Source organism: Mirounga leonina, unplaced genomic scaffold (assembly GCF_011800145.1).
Source record: "Mirounga leonina isolate KUSES-001 unplaced genomic scaffold, KU_Mleo_1.0 Mir_91, whole genome shotgun sequence".
Taxonomy (NCBI): Eukaryota; Metazoa; Chordata; class Mammalia; order Carnivora; family Phocidae; genus Mirounga; species Mirounga leonina.
In genome coordinates this window covers 42,951,408-42,970,868 of record NW_023270839.1, presented here as the reverse complement: position 1 = coordinate 42,970,868, position 19,461 = coordinate 42,951,408, and the positions used below count along the sequence as shown (strand labels likewise).

Genomic DNA, 19,461 nt, shown 5'->3' with positions numbered 1-19,461 from the left:
TAGAATAAAGGAAAAAACCCACATAATCATCTCAACTGACACAGCAAAAGCATCTGACAAGATTCAACACCCCTTTATGATAAAAACACTGAGAAAACTAGCACTAGAAGGGAACTTTCTTAATATGATAAAGGGCATTTATGAAAAACTCACAATTAGCATCATACTCAATGGTAGAAGACTGAAAGCTTTCTCTCTAAGATCAGGAACTAGATAAAGATGTTCACTTTCACCATTGCTATTCAACACTATATTGGAAGTTCTAGCCAGAGCAATTAGGGAAGAAAAATTAAATGCGTTCACAAGGAAAGGAAGAAATAAACTTTCCACCTCTACTTGAAAATACATGGTTCTATATATAAGAATCCCAAAAAATTCACAAAAAAAGCTACTAGAACTAAGACTCAAATTCAGGAAAGTTGTAAAGTATAAGATCAACACCAAAAAATCAGTTATGTTTCTATACACCAGCAATGAACAAGCTGAAAACAATTCTATTTACAATAGCATCCAAAAGAATAAAATATTAGGAATAAATTTAACCAAGGAGGTGAAAGATATCTACACTGAAAAATACAAAATATTGCTGAGAGACATTAAAGAAAAGTTAAATTAAAAAAGAATTCCTATGTTCATGAGATACTGCTGTTTTAAGATAGCAACACAACCCAAAGAGACCTACAAATGAAATACAATCCCTAGCAACATTCAAACAGCTGTTTGTGTTTTTGCAGGAATGGAAAAGCCAAATTGTAAATTCATATGGAATTACAGGGGCCCTGAGTAGCCAAAACAATCTTGAAAAAGAAAAAAAAAAAGCTGAGGGACTCATACTTCCCAATTTCAAAACTTACTACAAAGCTATAGTTACCAAAGCAGTGTGGTAATAGCTTAGGGATAAACACATAGGCCAATTGAATAGAATTGAAAGTCCAAAAATAAACTCATTTCTCTATTGCCAGTTGACTTTCAACACTGGTACAAGCCAACTCATTGTTGAAGAAAATCTTCAACAAATGGTGCTGGGACAACCAGCTATTCACATGTAAAAGAATAAAATTGGACTCCAGTTCCACGCCAAATACAAAAATTAACTCAAAATGGATTGATGACATAAATATAAGAGCTAACATAAAATATACATGATTATATGTATCTTGAAAACAAGGACTAAAGAAACAATTTTCAAATGAACAAATAAAAAGAGCTAACACTATAAGCTCTTAAAAGAAAACATAGGGGTAAATCTTCATGGCCTTGGATTAGGTAATGGATTTTTCAATAGGACACCAAAAGCACAAGCAACAAAAGAAAAAAAGTAGATATACTGGAGTACATCAAAATTAAAAACTTTTGTGCCTTGAATGCCACTATCAAGAAAGCAAGAAGATAACTCACAGATCAGAAGAAAATATTTGCAAACCATACATCTGCTAAGGAAGGGGCTAGTATTCAGAATATATAAAGAACTCTTACAAATCAACAGCAAAAAGGACAGCTCAATCAAAAAATAGGCAAAGAACTTGAACAGACATATCTCCAAAAAAGATATATAAATGGCTAATAAGCCCAAAAAAAGATGCTCAACATCATTAGTAATTAAGGAAATGTAAATCTAAATCACAGTGAGGTGTCACTTCAAATCCATTAAGATGGGCATAATTTTTTAAAATAGAAAATAACAAGTGTTAGCAAGGATGTGCAGAGGTTGGAACCCTCATACATTCCTGGTGGAAGTGGTCCAGCCGTCTGCAGCCACTGTGGAAAAAAGGTTGGCATTCCTCAAAAATGTAAACACAGAATTACCATATGACCTCGTAATTCCACTTCTAGGTCTATACCCCAAACAACTGAAAACAAGCACTCAAACAAGTACATATACACACATGTTCATAGCAGTTATTCATAATAGCTAAAAAGTGGAGACTGTTCAAATGTCCATCAAGAGAGGAATGAATAAACAAACTGTTGTATATGAATGCAATGTGTATTATTCAGTAATCAAAAGGAATGAAGTACTGATACATGCTACAACGTGCATGAAGCCTGAAAACATTATGCTAAATGAAAGAAGGTAAACTACACAAAAGTCATATATTGTATGATTTCTATTATATGACATATCCAGAACAGATAAATCTATAGAGACCAAACACAGATTGGTGGTTGCCAGGGGTTGAGGGGAGGGGACAATGGGGAGAAACTGTTTAATAGGTAGAGTTTTACTCTGAAGTGATGGAAATATTTTGGAACTAGATGGAGATTGTGGTTGCACAACATTGTGAATGTACTAAATGCCACTGAATTATTCAAATGAAAATAGTTAACTTTAGGGGCACCTGCATGGCTCAGTCTGTTAAGCATTGACTCTTGATTTTGGCTCAGGTCATAATCTCAGGGTCATGAGATCCAGCCCCATGTTGGGCTCCACACAGTGCAAAATCTTCTTGAGATTCTCTCTCTCTCTCTCTCTCTGCCCCTTACCCCTGCTTGTGCATGCATGCATGCACAGTCTCTAAATAAAATAAATAAAATCTTAAAAAAAAAAATTCAGCAGTGGCCCCAGTGTTGGACTTACCTAGAGTCATTGTCAATATATGAATTACGTATTACTAGGTCCTGGAAATTGTGTGACTGTCAGTATAATAACATTTTCTAGGCCAAATTGTTCATAGATTAGCAAATGAGATGTGCCCAGTTCATCAGGATTCTGATAGAAGTCATTCAATAATATTACCAAAATAAGGGTGAGGTTGCAAGAGGTTTTATAAGTTATTTTTCACAAATTTAAAATTTTGCATTTACTTAATCTATTTTATTTGCTCAATAAAATAGGAATATAAAAAAACATGTATTACTTATAAGAAATATAAGAAAAATATATCACCTTTAAGAAATATGTATTACTTGTACATGTTAATGATTCAAAAGAATCCTACTGATTTTTGTTTCTTGGCTTATTTACAGTTTAAATTTCCAGTAATTAATATGTATTTTTATACAATAAAAAATATGAAATTAAAGTTATTTTAAAACTCATAATTTTTATTGAAAAGATGCTGATAAAGAAGTTTCTTTTAATACTTTGCTTAGAGAAAATTATTTGAATAACATTTCTGCCTTTATATTAAAATATCTGATTAATAAAATTTAAATTCTTTTGTCTTACTGTTGTGTATTTTGGAATGTTTACTTTTATAAGCAGTTCTAAGAAGGAAATTTATAACAATAAATGTCTACATTAAGAAATAAGAATGAGGGGTGCCTGGGTGGCTCAGTCAGTTAAGCAGCTGCCTTCGGCTCAGGTCATGATCCCAGGGTCCTGGGATCGAGCCCCACATCAGGCTCCCTGCTCCGCAGGAAGCCTGCTTCTCCCTCTGCCACTCCCCCTGCTTGTGTTCTCTCTCTCGCTGTGTCTCTCTCTGTCAAATAAATAAAATCTTTAAAAAAAAAAAAAAGAAATAAGAATGATTCCATATAAATAACCTAACTTTATACCTCAAGGAACTAGAAAAAGAATAAATTAATCCCAAAGATAGCAGGAAAGAAATAACAAAGATTAAAGTGGAAATAAATAAAACAGACTAGAAAGACAATAGAAAAGATCAACAAAACTAAGAGCTGGCTTTTTGAAAGGGTGTACCTCAACATATTAAAGGTCATATATGACAAGCCCATCATACTAAATGGTGAAAAGCTTTATCCCCAAGATCAAGAACAAGACAGCGTTGCCCACTCTCACCGCTTTCATTCAATATAGTGCTAGAAGTCCCAGCCAGAGCAATCAGGCAAGAAAAAATTAAATAAAAGGCATCCAAATCAGAAAGGAAGAAGTAAAATTTTCTCTGTTTGCAGATGACATGATCTATATAGAAAACACTAAAGACTCTACCCTAAAAAACTGTTAAAACTAATAAGTGAATTCAGTAAAGTTGCAAGATACAAAATTAATATACAAAAATCTGTTGCACTTCTATACACTAACAACCATCAGAAAGAGAAATTAAGAAAACAATCCCATTTACATCAAAAAGAATAAAATACTCGGGGCACCTGGGTGGCTCAGTCAGTTAAGCATCCAACTCTTGATTTGGCTTGGGTCATGATCTCAGGGTTGTGAGATTGAGCCCCGTGTTGGTCTCCGTGCTGGGCATGGAGCCTGCTTAAGATTCTCTCTCTCTCCCTCTCCTTCCGCCCCTCCCCCACCCTCTCTTCCCCCCCTCTGGAAAAAAAAAATACTCAAGATAAATGTAAACCAAGGTGAAAGATCTGTAATCTGAAAACTATAATAAACATTGATGAAAGAAACTGAAGAAGACACAAATAACTTAAAAAATATTTCATGCTGATGGATTGGAAAAACTAGTATTGTTAAAATGTCCATAGTCCCCAAAGCGATATACAGATTTAATGCAATCTCTATCAAAATTCCAATGACATTTTTCACAGAAATTTAAAAAGCAATTCTAAAATTCATACGGAATAACAAGAGACTATAAATAACCAAAGCAATCTTGACCAAGAAAAGCAAAGCTGGAAGCATCATACTTCCTGATTTCAAACTACATTGCAAAGCTATAGTAATCAAAACAGTATGGTATTAGCATAAAAACAAACACATAAGTCAATGGAACAGAATAGAGAGCCCAGAAATAACCCATTCATATATGGTCAACTAATTTTCAACACAGATGCCAAAAAATACACAATGGGGAGAGGATAGTGTCTTCAATAAGTTGTGTTAGAAAAACTGAACATTCATATGCAAAAGAATGGAATTTGATCCTTATCTTACACCATACATAAAAATCAACTCAAAATGTTTGAAGATCTGAATGTAAGACCTGAAAATGTAAAACTCCTGGAAAAAAAAACAAAAAAAAACAGAGGATAAACTCCTTGACATCTTGGCAATGATTTTTGATTTGACCCCAAAAGCAAAGGCAACAAAATAAAAATAAACAATTGGGACTACATCAAGCTAAAAACCTTCTGCACAGCAAAGGAAACCATTAACAAAATAAAAGGCAATCCATGGAATAAGAGAAAATATTTACAAACCACATATCTGAAAAGTAGCTGGTATCTGAAGTATATGAGAAAGTCATATAACTCAATAGCAAAAATAAAAGCAAAAACAAATAACCCAATTTAAAAATGGGCATTGGACCTGAATAGACACTTTTCCAAAGAAGACATATAAATGGCCAATATGTATATGAAAAGGTGCTCAACACCACTAATCATCAAGGAAATGCAAATAAAAATCCACCTCAAACCTGTTAGATGTCTATTAATAAGAAGAAAGAAGATAACAAATACTAGTAAGGATGTGGAGAAATGGGAACCCCTATTCACTACTGGTAAATGTAAACTGATACAGCCATTATAAAAAAAAAAAGTAGATTAAAAATAGAGCTACCATATGATTCAACAATCCTACTCCTTGGTGTATTTCCAAACGAAATGAAATCATGATCTCAAAGAGTTATCTGTACCTCCACATTCTTTGCATTGTTCACTATAGCCAAAATATGAAACAACCCAAGTGTCTCTCAATGGATGAATAGATAAAGAAAATGTGGTGTGTGTGTCTGTGTGTGTGAGAGATGGAATATTTTTCAGCCTTAAAAAAGGAGGAAACTCTGCCATTTATGACAACATGAATGAATCGTGAGGGCATTATGTTAATTAAATAAGTTAGAGAATGACAAATACCACCTGGTATCTCTTATATATGGTATCTAAAAGAAACCGAGAGTAGAATGGTGGTTGCCAGAGGATAAGGGATGGAGGAGATGGGAGAGGCTGTTAAAAAGGTGGCTCAGTTGGTTGAGCAACTGCCTTCGGCTCAGGTCATGATCCCGGGGTCCAGGGATATATTCCCGCATTGGGCTCCCCCCTGCTCTGTGGGGAGTCTGCATCTCCCTCTGCCTCTGCCTGCCACTCCCCCTGCTTGTGCACCCTCTCTCTCTCTCTCTGTCAAATAAATAAATAAAATCTTAAAAAAAAAAGGTACAAACTTTACATTATGAGTAAGGTGTGAGGATCTAATGTATAGCATGCTAACTCTAATTGAGAATATTGTATCATATAATTGAAATTTGCTAAGAAAGTAGATCTTAAGTTTTCTTACCAAAACAAAACAAAACAAAACAAAACAAGGTAACTATGTGAGGTTATGAATATGTTAATTAACTTGATTGTGGGAATCCTTTCACAATGTAGATATATATCAAATTATCATATTATACACTTCAAACATATTACAATTTTGTCAGTTATACCTTTTTTAATAAAGATTTTATTTATTTGACAGAAAGAGCAAGAGAGCACAAGCAGGGGGAACAGTAGAGAGAGAGGGAGAAGCAGGCTCCCCGCCAAGCAGGGAGCCCGATGCGGGGCTCGATCCCAAGACCCTGAGATCATGACCTGAGCCAAAGGCAGACGCTTAACCATCTGAGCCACCCAGGCGCCCCTTGTCAGTTATACCTTAATAAAGCTGGAAAATTTTTTAAATAAAGAAATATGACAACAAAAAAAGGATAAAATAATTTATGGAAAACAAATTTCTATTTGGTAAAAGAAGTGCTAGAAAATTCTCATAGGAAATGTTAGCAAAGTCATTAGTATATTTTTTCTGCAGAATACACTTCATTGTTTGGTTTTTTTTTTAAGATTTTATTTATTTATTTGACAGAGAGAGAGACAGTGAAAGAGGGAACACAAGCAGAGGGAGTGGGAGAGGGAGAAGCAGGCTTCCCGTGGAGCAGGGAGCCCGATGCGGGGCTTGATCCCAGGACCCTGGGACCATGACCTGAGCTGAAGGCAGACGCTTAACGACTGAGCCACTCAGGCGCCCCCACATTTCATTGTTTTTATATCATGTTTGAATCGAAATTATCATCTTTATCCAGTGTCTATTACACAGCAAAATACAAAGTACTGCCCAATAGTTGTCTAACAAATGCTATTCCTTAAAAAACAATAAATATGTATTGTATTACTAATTTGATCAAACTTATATATGCTAATTTGTGACTCTATTCTTTGGGAATTAAGACATAATGTGGATTTTTGTATATCAAACCTCTGACTACATATTACAGCTTTCCTAATTCCACATGAAGACAAACAGGATTGAGCAGGCTGGCAGGAACAAATACTCGACTGAATTCACAAAGATGTGGTAGGCAATGAGGATCAGATATCCACACTGAAAATACAGTCTATCAGGCAGAACACACAGATGAGAATATAGAATATTGATGTGCTCTCAGTGATTATCACAGGATGATGGATGCTCTAGAAAGCAGCAGGTGTTTATGGTATAGTGGTTTTCAAACTTTAGCATGCATCAGAGTCATTTGGAGGGCTCATTGCAACACAGATTGCTGAGCTTCACTCCCAGAACCACTGAATTAGAAACTCTGGGTGTATGGCCCAATAATGTGCATTTCTAACAAGTTCCTAGGCAATGTTCATGCTGTTGGTTTGAAGAGCACAGTTTGACAAGTGGTAATGTAGAAGAAAATACTCATGAAGGCAGGAAGCATCAGGTAAGCCTATCAGTTAGTGCCAAGCCAGTGGGTAGAATTCTAGTCCCTGAACAGGGATTAGTCTAGAGCAGTACAAAAGGAATGATAGATTACTAAACTTGGGATTCAGGTACAAGGTTCTGATTACTAAACCTGGGGTGTGAGGTAGGGGTGAAGTCTCAGGAATAAGGAAGGAATAGGGATCTCAGAACTAGTGTACAAGTTCAAGGCTAGTTTAATACTCAAGGTGAGTTGATGCTAAGTCCAAATGGGTTGATTTATATTATTCCTGCTTAAAGTCAAAGCTGGTCCTAGGGTCAAGTCTCAATCTGCAGGAAACATCAAAAGAGATTTTAGTAGAGGGGTGCCTGGCAGACTCAGTTGGTAGAGCATGCAACTCTTCATCTCAGGGTTGTGAATGTGAACCCCATGTTGGATGTAGAGATTACTCAAAAAAATAACTTAAAAGGGATTGTTGTAGGAACTAATAACAGTTTGAAATCAAATAGAAGTTGGCTTCAACTTAAAATAATATATCCCACCAAAATCTGAACATATAAAATAGATAAAGCAGTGTCTCGCAATGCTTTAATCCAATGTAAATATTTTCTCAAAGTAGGGTTTCAAGCACATTGTCAGACTATACAGAAGATATTTGAATGTTCTCAAATCACATTATACGGCACTGGTCCTATATAATCATACTATCTAAAGCTATAAGTAACACAAAACTACCATTCATTAACACCTGCTATGTACTAGGCCCTTCACATATGCTATCCCTTTTAAATCTTCCAACTCTCTCAATCTCAGCAGATATCCTCAATTTCTACAACACTAAAAAAGAAGAAAAGAAGAAGAGGAGGAGGAGAAGAAGAAGAAGTAGCAGCAGCAGTTACAATTTGGAATTATCTCAATTTTTGTTACCAAACCTATAAACCTATCTTTATCTGAATCCTATCCTTTATCTTAAAGAATGCTTTTATGAGCATTCTTTCTCCTTCCCCCCCCCCACCTCCTGCCCCATTGCAATAAAGGAAATGTTAATCTTTCCATCTAAAGTAAAATGCTGTTGGTATTTTGATAGGGATTGCATTAAATTTGTAGACTGCTTTGGGTTGTATACATTTTAACAATATTTGTTCTTCTGATCCATGAGCATGGGATGTCTTTCCATTTCATCATCTTCAATTTCTTTCCTCAATATTTTATAGTTCTCAGAGTACAGATCTTTCACATCTTGGTTAGATTTATTCCTAGATATCTTACTATTTTTGGTGCAATTGTAAATGGGATTGTTTTCTTAATTTCTCTTTTGCTGCTTCATTATTAGTGTATAGAACTGCAACAGATTTCTGCACATTGATTTTGTATCCTGTGACTTTACTGAATTCATTTATCAGTTCTAATAGTTTTCAGGTGGAGTCTTTAGGGTTATCCATATAGAATATCACGTCATCTGCAAATAGTGAAAGTTTGACTTCTTCCTTGCTGATTTGGATGTCTTTTATTTCTTTTTGTTGTCTGATTGCTGTAACTAGGACTTCTGAGATTATGTTAAATAACAGTGGTGAGAATAGACATCCCTGTCTTGTTCCTGACCATAAAGGAAAAGGGATACATGCACCCCCATGTTTATTGCAGCGTTATCTCCAATAGCCAAATTATGGAAACAGTTCAAGTGTCCAACAACTGATGAATCGATAAAGAAGATGTGGTATGTATAAATACAATGGGATATTACTTAGCCGTAAAAAGGAATGAAATCTTCCCATTTACAATGACAAGGATGGAGCTAGGGAGCATTATGCTAAGAGAAATAAGTCAGTCCGAGAAAGACAAATACCATATGATTTCACTCCTATGTGGAATTTCAGAAACAAAACAAACAAGCAAAGGGAAAAACAAGAGAGAGGGGGGCAAACCAAGAAACAGACTCTTAACTCTAGAGAACAAAGGAATGGTGACCAGCGGGGAGGTGTGGGGGGGAGGGGTGAAATAAGTGATGGGGATTGAGGAGTGTGCACTTGTGATGAGCCCTGGGTGTTGTATGGAAGTGTCAAATCACTATACTGCAAACCTGAAATTATTTTACACTGTACATTACCTATTTTTAATTTAAATAATTTAATTAAGTAAGAATTAATTAAAAGCTTAAAGAATAAAGTAAAAATCCTTTACCAGTATTCTGGATTTCATCTGCTCCACTGACTATTCCCCCCTCCCTTCCACCTTCAACCTCTTTTCTACTGGCTCCTTCTCAACAGTTGCTAAACACAGTCTGGTCTAGTCTATCTGAAAATAACAAAGAAACTAATATTTTCCTTGGGCTTTTTAAAAAAAAGATTTTATTTATTTATTTGTCAGAGAGAGAGAGAGCACAAACAGGGGAAGTGGCAGGCAGAGGGAGAAGCAGGCTCCCTGCTGAGCGGGGAGCCCGATGCGGGGCTCAATCCCAGGACCCTGGGATCATGACCTGAGCTGAAGGCAGACGCTTCACCGACTGAGCCACCCAGGCGCTCCTTCCTTGGGCTTTTCTTTCCCCTCCAGCCCTCATCTTTTTCTGTTATTCTATTCAGTTAAATATTTCAATAATTGCCTATATTTTCTGTTTCCATGTTCTTAACTTATTCTTCCAATATGCTTTCTTCACCAATGCTTCTGCCAAAACCACTTTTTAACTAATTCAGTGGATGATTTTCAGTCTTTATCTTGTTTCTCAGTTACAACAGGGTTAACTCCTCCCTCTTTCTTTAAACACTTTTCCTTTGCCTTATATTTAATTACATTTTTCCTGTATACCCCCTACTTCTCTATTCTTACCCAGTTGCTTAAGGAGCTCTTTCCCTTATTTGTCCCTTTAAGGTAGAGTTCCTTAAGCCTTAGTTCTAGGCTTTCTTTGCTTCTCTATATACTCCGTGAAGAGTCTCTCTACATCAATGGCTTACATTTCCATTTATGTGCAGATAGTTACCAAATCCTTATTTACTGCTATCTCTTAATCTTTAGACCAATGTGTAACTGGGACATGGTCTTAAATTTAGTATATTCAGAAATAACATTTCCAAAATAATCTTCCCCACAATCATGCTCACTCTTTTTATTTTTTTTAAAGATTTATTTATTTATTTTGGAGAGAGAGAACACACGAGAAGGGGGAGGAGCGGGGGGGGAGAGAGAGAGAGAGAGAGAGAATCCTCAAGCAGACTCCCTGCTGAGCATGGAGCCTGACATGGGGCTTGATCCCAGGACCCTGAGATCATGACGTGAGCCGAAATCAAGTGCCAGTAGCTTAACCAACTGAGCCACCCAGGCATCCCAATCATACTCACTCTTTTAAATATACTATAATGTATTAATATTTATTGAGCATATAATTACAGGCCAAACATTGTGCTAGGTGCTGGGATTACAGCAGTGAACAAAACTGCCCCTCCATGGGAGACAAACACTAAACAAATAAATATACAAATAACCATAAAATCATAATTGTGATAAATGCTATTAAAAAACAAAGTACAAAAAAAAAAAAAAAGTACACTACCACCTACCCGGTGGAGCAAGTCAGAAGCATAGAAGTTATTTCTGCCTTCTTTATTTATCTTGAATATCAATCACCAAGTTCTATTGATTCTTAATTCCTAAATATTTCTGAAATTCAACTACTTATTTCCATTTCCTCTGTTACCATCCAAGTGCAGGACATCATTTTCTTTAAGATTCCTATCACATTCTTCTAACTGGCTTCTACTTCTAGTTTTGCTCTTTCTTATCTTTTATCTGCACTGCAGCCTACTAGAATGACTCGTTAAAAATGCTTAAAGTATTTCAAAATATTTTCACTGTCTTTAGGATAAAGTGCAAACTCCTAAGCATAACTAAAAACTCTGGACATCACATGTAAAATAAACACCAGAAGATTCTAAGTGGTGGGGAAAAAGAAGGCATACTGGCTAGAGAACTCTGAATCCAAGAAATGACATGGGGGTGCATTCTCCAGACTTTTTTTCTCCTTCATATATCCCAGACTTAGAGCTAAAAAAGCTGACAAACCAGAAACATGAGCAGGCACTGAGATAAAAACCCTAACAAAAGCCATTCTCTGTAGTGAAAGGATTGGAAAGGAGCAGGCTAGCAACACATAAAACTTTTAGACAGTAACCACTCAATTATAGCCAAACATTACAAAAAAACTGTAACTTCTGACCCAATCCCCATCCCCAATGGCAAAAGCCAAATAGGGACCCTCCCCTCACCAGGGTGGTATTAGAGAAGACTCAGTAGGAATGCAGGAATTTCTTCCCCAGTGGATGTACTTAATCCCCCACTTCATATTAATGAAGAGTATGTGAGTAGCCTGAACTTCCACCCCTACCCAGCAGTAATGAGTCACCCCTCCTCACCACTAGAGTGGTGTCAGAGGGGCCTAGTGGAGAGTCAGGAATTTTACCACTACCCAGCAGATACAATAATCAATAGATGTCAAGACCAAGAAAACAGCAATTTCAGAACTACATGACAAAGATGTTAAAGCAGCCATCATAAAAATGCTTCAGTGAACATTACAAACATGCTTGATATAAATGAAAAAAGTATAAAATCTCCCCCAAAGAAAGAGAGTCTTAGCAAAGAACTAGAAGATATAAAGAAGTACCAAGTGGAAATTTTGGAACTGAAAAATAAAATAGTTGAAACAAAAAGCTCACTGGATGGGCTCAACAGAAGAACAGAGGGAACAGAGGAAATAATAAGTAAACTTGAAGACAGAATAATAGAAATTACCTAATCTGAATAATAAAAAGAAAGTGAACTGAAAAAAAAAATAAATGAATAGAGCCCCAGGATCCATGGGACTATAATAAAAGATCTAGTGTTCACATCGTTGGAGTCCCAGAAAGAAAGAAAAAGGTGGGGTTGAAAAAGTACTCAAAGAGGGGCACCTGGGTGGCTCAGTGGGTTAAGTGTCTGCCTTTGGCTCAGGTGATGATCCTGGAGTCCCAGGATCAAGCCCCACATCAGGCTCCCTCCTCAGTGGGGAGTCTGCTTCTCCTCTCCCTCTACTCCTCCCCCGCTCATGCTAGCTCTCTCACTCACTCTCTCTCTCTCAATAAATAAATAAAATCTTAAAAAAAAAAAAAAAGAAAAAGTTGGGCGCCTGGGTGGCTCAGTCGTTGAGCGTCTGCCTTTGGCTCATGTCATGATCCCAGGGTCCTGGGATCGAGTCCCACATCGGGCTCCCTGCTCGGCAGGAAGCCTGCTTCTCCCTCTCCCACTCCCCCTGCTTGTGTTCCTGCTCTCTCTATCTCTCTCTGTCAAATAAATAAATAAAATCTTTAAAAAAAAAAAAGTACTCAAAGAAATAATGGACAAAAATTTTCCGAACTTGGCAAAAAGCATAAGCCCATAGATTCAAGAAGCTGAACAAATTTCAAATAGGATAAATCTAAAATAATCTACACCAAGACACATTATAGTTAAATATCTGAAAATTCATATCAAAGAAAAACAGAAAAACCCTTGAAAACAGTGAGAGAGAAATGACATATTACCAATAAGAAAAAACAATGCAAATGACAATGGGTTTCTCAACAAAAACCATGGAGGCAGGAAGGAATTAGTACAACATTTTGAAAGTGATGAAAAGAAAGAACTATCAACCCAAAAGCCAATATCCGGCAAAAATATCCTTCAGGAATGAGGGGAAAATGAAGATATTTCAGATAAGGGAAACCGGAGGGTACACTGGAGAATACCAAATGTTGAAAGAAGAATTAAGACGAATTTACACAATCTTTTCCAGAAAATGAAAGAAGGAGGAACACTCCCCAATTCATTTGATGAAACTAATATTACTCTGATGCCAAAACCAGACCAAAAAAATGCAAAAAAAAAAAAGGAAAACTACAGACCAATATTGCTCATTAGTAGGTGCAAAAATCCTTAATAATACTAGCATATGGAATTAAGCAATATATACAAAAGAATTAAACACCATAACTATTTTAGTTTCCTAGGACTGTCCTAACAGAATACCATAAACTAGATGGCATTAAACAACAGAATTTTAGTCTTTCATGGTTTTGGAGGCTAGCATTCCAGAATCAAGGTGTCAGCAATGTCATTCTCCCTCTTGCCTTTCCTCCTCTTTGCTTTTGGGTGATGGCCATTGAACCTTGTCCTTCCAATCTATATCTCTGTCATCACACAGTGTTCTCTCTGTGTGTCTCAGTCTTCAGGTGGCTTTTTAATCTTCTAATGAGGACACCAGTCATACTGAATAAGGGACCTTGCATTTGGAAATTGTTTCTTAGACGTGACACAAAAGCACAAGCAGCAAAAGGAAATAAACATTGGACTGTATTGAAATTTAAAATTCTGTGCTGAGGGGCGCCTGGGTGGCTCAGTCATTAAGTGTCTGCCTTCGGCTCAGGTTATGATCCTAGGATCCTGGGATCAAGCTCCGTGTCTGGCTCCCTGTTCGGTTGGGACCCTCCTTCTCTCTCCCTCTTCTACTCCCTCTACTTGTGTTCTCTTTCTGTCTTTCTCTCTGTCAAATAAATAAATAAAATCTTTTAAAAAATATAAATAAAATTTCTGTGCTGAAAACAGTACCATTAAGAAAGTGAAAAGACAACTGACAGAATGGGAGAAAATATTTTCTAATTGTATATCTAATAAGGGGCCTGTGTCCAGAATATATAAAGAATTACAACTCAATAATAAAAAGACAAAGAACTCAATTAAAAAATGGCAAAGGATCCGAACAGACTTTTCTCCAAAGAAGATATACAAATAGCAAATAGGCACACGAAAACGTATTCAACAGCATTAGCCATCAGAGAAATACAGGTCAAAACCACAATGAGATACCACTTCACTTCCACGAGGGTGGCTGTAATAAAAAAAAAAAAAAAGACATTGATAAGTGTTGGGGAGGATGTGAAGAAATTGAAATCCTCATATATTGCTAGGGAGAATGTAAAAAATGATTCAACCCCTTTCAGAAACAGTTTGGCAGTCTCCCAAAGTTATACATAAAGTTACCATATGACTCAATAATTCTGCTCCTAGGTATACACCCAAGAGAATTTAAAACTTATGTGTACACAAAAATGTGTACATCTGCAGCAGCATTATTCTTAATAGCCAGAAAGTGGGAAAAACCCAAAGTCTATCAACTGAGAAATGCATAAACGAAATGCAATATATCCATATAATGGAATACTATTCAGCCATAAGTAATGACGTACGGATACATGCTAGAATACAGATAAACTTTGAAAACACTGTTAATAGGAAGCCAGTCACAAATGAACACATATTGTATGATTACATCATATTGAAGTGTCCAAATAAGCAAATCCATAGAGAGAGAACACAATTGCCAGGGGCTTGGGGAGAGAGGAATGGGGAAAGGACTGCTAGTGGATATGGGGTTCTCTTTTGGGGGTGTTGAAATATTCTGGAATTAGTTAGTTATGATGGTTGTAAAATTTTATAAATACACTAAAACTATTGTACACTTTAAAATAAAATAAATAAATGTTAAATAATAGTGATGACCCCAAATGCTGGTGAGGTTTCAGAGAAACTCATACATTGCTGGTGGTTTTAGGATATGGTACAGCCACTCTGGAAAACGGTGGGCAGTTTCTTTTAATACTGAATATGTAACTACCATACATCACAGCAGTTTCACTCCTGGGCATTTATCCCAGAGAAATGAAAACTTATGTTCACAAAAAACCTGTAAATGAATGTTTATAGGAGCTTGTAATAGCCAAAACCTGGAAATAACCCAAAGGTTGTTAAGCAGGTGAATAGATAAACAAACTGCGCAGCACCACTCAAGTAAAAAGGAAGGGATTGATGCATGCAACAAGCTTGCTCAAGCTCTGGAGAACTGAGCTGTGGGAAGATAAGCCAATCCCCAAAGATTACGTGCTGTATGATTCTACTTATAGGACATTCTTGAAATGACAAAATTATGGAAATGGAGAAGAGAATGGTGGTTAGCAGAGGTTAGAAAGGTGTGAAAACAGGAGGGAAGTAGGTGTAGCTATAAAAGGGCAACATGAGGAATCCTTGCAGTCTTGTTAATGTTCTGTATCTTATACTAACGTACTTATCTTGCTTGTGATATTGCACTATAGTTTTGAAGATATTACCATTAGATGAAATGAGTGAAGAGCACATTAACTAGATCTCTTTGTATTATTTCTTAAAACAGCATGTTTATCTATAATTATCAAAAACTTAAAAATTTTAATTAAAAGGTAATAGTCACAACAATGAGACCACTACACACCTATTAGAATGGTAAAAATCCAGAACACTGACAACACCGTGTGCTGGTGAGGATGTGGAGGAACAGGAACTCTCATTCATTGCTGGTGGGATTGCAAAATGGTACAATCACTTTGGAAGACAGTTTAATGGCTTCTACAAAATTAAAAATACTCTTACCATACAACCCAGCAATTGGGCTCCTTGGTATTTACCCAAAAGAATTGAAAACTTATGTCCATACAAACACCTGCACCTGGATGTTTATAGCAGCTTTATTCATAATTGCCAAAACTTGGAAGCAACCAAAATGTCCTTTATTGGTGAATGGATAAATAGACATTATTCAGAGCTAAAATTAAATGAGCTATGAAACCATGAAAAGACACAGAGGAACCTTAAATGTGCATTTTTAAGTGACAGAAGCCAATCTGAAAACGTTACATACTATATGATTCCAACTATATGACATTATAGGAAAGACAAAACTATGGAGACAGTAAAAAGATCAGTGGTTGCCAGAGATTGAGAGGAGGAAGAAGGAATGAGTAGGCGGAGCACAGAAGATTTTTAGGGCAATGAAACTACTCTTTATGATACTATAATGGTGAAAACCTATCACTATACACTTGTCCAAACCTACAGAATGTATACCACCAAGAGTGAATCCTAATGTAAACTATGGACTTGGAGGTCATAATGATGCATCAATGTAAGTTTATCAATTGTAACAAATGTACCACTTTGGTGGGGGAAACTGATAGTGGGGGAGGCTGTACGTGTGTGGGTATATATGGAAACTCCGCACCTTCTCCTTAATTTTGCCTAAAACTGCTCTAAAAAATAGTTTATTTTTAAAAAGGTAAAAACACTAAAACACTAGGGCGCCTGGGTGGCTCAGTTGATTAAGCGACTGCCTTCAGCTCAGGTCATGATCCCAGGGTCCTGGGATCGAGTCCCACATCGGGCTCCCGGCTCGGCAGGGAGCCTGCTTCTCCCTCTGACCCTCTCCTCTCTCATGCTGTTTCTCTCTCGCTCGCTCTCCAATAAATAAATAAAATCTTTAAAAAAAAAAAAAAAAAAACACTAAAACACTAGAATAAAAAAGAGGAATTTTGTAAAATCTCAGAGTGGGAAAGGTCAGACACAAAACACAAAGGCACCCAAAGAAAAAAATGTATAAATTTGATTTATGAAGGTTTTCAATTTCTACATGGGAAAATCAAAACACAAATAATAAACTAGACAAAACATTTGTAAAAATATGACACAAAATTCCAATTTCCTTGTTACATTAAAAGGTTGTATGTATCACTAAGGAAAAGCAACCAGTAGAGAAATAAACAGGAACAAGCCGTTTCCAGAAATAAAAATATACATATAAAAAGATGTCCAACCTCACTCATAATTAAGGAAACATACATTAAAACAACTAGATAATACTTTTCATTTATCAGATTGGCCAAAATATAAAAGTTTGCTAACTTTTGCACGTTCAAAGGTGTGAAAAAAACTGGCACAATTGAAACTTAGGTCTACTCAAAAACTTGCACACAGATGTTTGAAGCAGTTTTATTCATAATTGCAAAACTTGGGAGTAATCAAGATGTCCTTCAACAGGGGAATGTATAAACTCTGGTACATCCATACAATGGAATATTACTTAGCACTACAAGAAATGAGCTGTCAAGGCACAAAAAGACATGCAGGGATCTTAAACACATATTAAGTGAAGCCGATCTTAAAAGGCTATATTCTATATGATTCTAACTACATGACATTCTAGAAAAGGCAAAAGTATAGAGAGAGTAAAAAACATCAGTTTTGCCAGAGATTGGAGGGATTGGGGAGGAAGGGGGAGGGATGAATAGGTGAAGCACAGGGGATTTTTAGGGCAGTGAAACTATTGTGTATGATATTGTAATGGTGGATATGTGTTATTATATATTTGTCAAAACCCATAAAATGTCAATACAAAGAGTGAACCTTAATGTAAACTATGGAGCTTCAGTTACTAATAATGTATCAATGTGGGTTCATCAATTATAAGAATTGTACCACACTAATATAAGATATAAATAATAGTGGAAACTATGGTAGACTAGAGAGAGGTATGTGGGAACTCTGTATTTTCTGATCAATTTCTCTATAAGCCTCCAACTGTTCCAAAGAATAAAGATCTAATTTAAAAAAACAGGTCACCATTGGAGGATTCTATGAACTAATTATTTTGAAAACTGTTAAAAAAGAGAAAGATTTGATGTCTTTCCAATACACACTGGACTCCTAGGGAATCAAATAATAGAGGAGAGGAAGTTTCTCATTATAGACATATTCCAGCTAATAAGGAAGGAATGATATGTCCATTTTGCAACACCTGATCAATAATCTATCTAGGTAATGAACATCAAAGGCTGCTTTATAAATACAAAAGTAAACACAACCAGGGTGCCTGGGTGGCTCAGTTGGTTAAGCGACTGCCTTCAGCTCGGGTCATGATCCCAGGGTCCTGGGATTGAGCCCCACATCAGGCTCCCTGCTCAGCGGGAAGCCTGCTTCTCCCTCTCCCACTCCCCCTGCTTGTGTTCCCTCTCTCGCTCTCTCTATGTCAGATAAATAAATAAAATCTTAAAAAAAAAAAAAAGTAAACACAACCAGATGATCTATGCTATCTTGACCAAAAAAAAGAGACAAACCTGAGTCTGAAAAAGCCTCTCTCGATCCAACTATCAATTTACGGAAAATACGGAGGACAGGAAAACATACTAAAAGGCATTATGGGGATACAATCAGCAAAATCGATAGGTGTAAAACTATAGGTCAAATGACCAATTTCTTTGATAAGTAAGCTTCAAGGGGAAAAAAGGTGAAAGAAAGTCTAGATTAAAAGACTTATGGGGCTCCTGGGTGGCCCTGTTGTTAAGCGTCTGCCTTCGGCTCAGGTCACGATCTCAGGGTCCTGGGATCGTGCCTGGATCGAGCCTGGCATCGGGCTCCCTTCTCATTGGGAGGCCTGCTTCTCCCTCTCCCAATCCCCCTGCTTGTGTTCCCTCTCTCGCTGTGTCTCTCTCTGTCAAATAAATAAATAAAATCTTAAAAAAAAAAAAAAAGATTTACGAGTCAAATCAAATCTCAGTGTGTGAACTTTATTTGGATCTTTGATTCATACAAACTCTAAATTTAAAAAAATTATTAACAGTTGGAAATCTGAACAATGACTGGATATTTGATGATAAAGAATTATTAAATTTGTATGTGTGGTGATATTGTGGTTATTTTTTTTAAAAACTTAAAGAGCTTCACACTGTAATCTTTACAAATGAAATGAAAAAGTATCTGGGATTTAATTCAACATAAAATAGGAAAGGGGAAAAGGTGAGGGTTTAGGTGAAACAAGACGAGTCATTAGTAGATCACTGTTGAAACTGGACATTAGGTACATAGATCTATTACATTAATCTGTTTACTTTTTCACATGTTTGAAATCTTCCATAGTAAAATTAATTTTAAAAATAAGCAACACACACACAAAATAAAAAAATTTAAAAAAACCAAGCAACAGGAAACAGTAAAGAGTGTTATTGTGAAACAAAACCTATGTGGTCCTTTTATGATCTAGCTAATTGTGTAGAAATTA

At 36.3% G+C, this 19,461-nt stretch overlaps 1 protein-coding gene across 1 annotated transcript in view; it reads right to left on the bottom strand.

Annotated features, from left to right (window-relative positions):
• NOX5 (NADPH oxidase 5) overlaps positions 1-19,461 on the bottom strand; it is a 106,381-nt gene that overhangs the window by 57,705 nt on the left and 29,215 nt on the right.